This window comes from Pseudorasbora parva, chromosome 21 (genome assembly GCF_024679245.1).
Source record: "Pseudorasbora parva isolate DD20220531a chromosome 21, ASM2467924v1, whole genome shotgun sequence".
NCBI lineage: Eukaryota > Metazoa > Chordata > Actinopteri > Cypriniformes > Gobionidae > Pseudorasbora > Pseudorasbora parva.
In genome coordinates, this window is record NC_090192.1 from 423472 (window position 1) to 425814 (window position 2343).

Consider the following 2343-nt stretch of genomic DNA (forward strand, 5'->3'; position numbering starts at 1 on the left):
GTTATCTGCTAATGAGGTCGACCTCAGGTTCAGAATGAAGGACTCAAAGTCTGACCACATGCTGACTGTTCATTAATGGACAGAAGGGATTTGTATGCATCTGTCAGTGCTCATGAAAGAGTCCAGCCACTGCTGAAAATGCTCTTCTTATTTAGGATTTCTGTCTTGTTTATAGTCCAAACATCTAAAACTAGAAGTATTAACTAGACAAGCTAAAGTAACTGTCTTGTCTTTATTTTACTCAATTAAAGGTAGAATGATCTAAAACACTTTTGTCCAAATTTGTTTAAACTTTCTTTATATGTCAGTCATGGGCGTAATTTGCGGGTGGGACGGGTGGGACGAGTCCCCACCACTTTTTTAAACCTCTTGCTTCACGGATGAACCTCACTAATACAAACACAACATCTCTGGTTAACTAGAAGAGCATCATTTCATTCGTTTGTTAGATAAGAGGCGATCTGGCGCTCATTGCCGCTGTTATCAGAGCTGCAGATTTGGATCAATAATTGAACAATAATTAAACGAGACCTATATCAATATATTAACTATTTAATTGATTTCCGGACATCTTAATACAATTTTTTCTGCAATTGTTATTGTACATATTTTACATCTGATATAACATTGTATCAGCCATGCTACCGCCCTTAATACACCATATAGTAGGTATCATATGCATGCGAAAAACTGCGTACCATATGCACGCCAAAGCTCATCTTGACATATGAGCGCCCCTTATGAGCTTTGGCGTGCATATATGTAGTGAGATCATGTGACTGGTTAAGGCGTCACTATCGGTTAAGATGTGGCCAATCAGTTATTGCCCCATTGGCATATATAAACTTGTGGTCCATGTCTCCTGGAGTGCATCATGGTCAACCCCGCCCCGTTTGTGTTGTCACGGACTATGGAGGTAGGCTATGTGGTTTTGGCTTAGCAGTTTACCTGTTTGAGTCTAGTGCTTTCCAGTGACATTTGCAATTTTCATTTGTTTAGGGTGATGAGTAATTGTAAATTTGAGTGTGCAACGTCCTGCTTCCTTCCAGGTAAGTTTAAAGCTGTGTTTGGGACGTTGTGGGAAGTCTGGCTTCATTGACTTCAGTTATAGCCATGTGTTTCAGTGCGGTGTGCCTTCAGGGCTCCCATTGGTGTGGCATTGCTGCTTAACGTAACCCTGATTGGAGTGCCAGCTGTTGCTGTTTAATAAGGATATTGAGTGACTGTTGTAGATGCCGTCAAAGTATTACTTCACTGGGTCATTGAGTAGGTGAACTGCTGGATAAAATCATGGCTTCATGGGATTGGTAAACCAATGCATGATCTTTTAATTGCTTGTAACTTTTCTGCTTTGTGTCCAAGGTCTGTTTGTGGACGTTGAGCAGGTTTCTTGATGTTTCCCCTCAACAATCTTTCTCTTCCCCTTTTGCTCGCGCTGCTGCTTTTGGCGTCCGGGTACATCTGTGTCAAGCGTACTTAACATTAAGTGGGCTGGATGTTTTATGTCTTTATGCTTAGTGTTAATTTTCTTTGTAGACTTGTTTGTATGAGTTATTCTGAGTTTAACTGCAACGGTTTGGTACATGCAGTTTTTATTTCTTGTACATTAACATGCATTCATAGTTTTCTTTCTTTAATGTGAGTTGTCAGTATTTATACTTGGTTTATTCTGAGTGTATTGTAAATCGTTGCTTCCTTTCTTTTGGTCATTTGATTTTGTAAATTGATTGTTTTCTTTACAATTGAATAATTTACTAATTTTACTCTCGTATCTTCTTCTTCAGGAGCTGTGGGCTTCCTGGAGCGGGCAGGTTCTTTACGGCATTACAGGCTTTACATCACCAAACGGTGTCATTCTTGCGGTGTCCTTCATTGCAGTGTCACTAGTTTTGTGTCTTTACAGTGAACTTGGTGGGTGTGTTTCTGATTGGCGTGGTTTCCGTTGTATGCCTGTTGCGGTTACACGAGCCTGCTCTCCAGAGGAAGCCTCAGCCCGTCAAGATTTATTGTGAATTAGTTTCTTTACTTTCAGTCCATGACCCTTGTCCTTCTAGTTTGAAATAATTGTTGGCCAACTTTCTTAGAAACAAACTCATGCCTCTTGCCTCTCTTGGTGGAACGCACTTGCGTGCTTTATTTTGAAGGTTTTCCCCATTAATAAGGGGTGGCGTAGTCATTACAATCGAGCCACATGCTACATATAGTAAGCAGTTTTTCACGTGCATATGATACGCAATTTATGTCCCACCCACTTTTTAAAACAAAGTTACGCCACTGATGTCAATACAGAATTAAAATGTAAGTACTGTGAAAAAGAGAGTATGAAAATCGAGTGACTTTTTA

At 40.1% G+C, this 2343-nt stretch overlaps 1 long non-coding RNA gene across 1 annotated transcript; it reads left to right on the forward strand.

Annotated features, from left to right (window-relative positions):
• The first annotated feature begins 882 nt into the window (after positions 1 to 882).
• LOC137056104 (uncharacterized) lies at positions 883 to 1237 on the forward strand. Its single transcript, XR_010900193.1, has 3 exons — positions 883 to 916; positions 1000 to 1049; positions 1112 to 1237. It is a non-coding gene; the product is annotated as an uncharacterized lncRNA (long non-coding RNA).
• The last annotated feature ends 1106 nt before the right edge of the window (positions 1238 to 2343 follow it).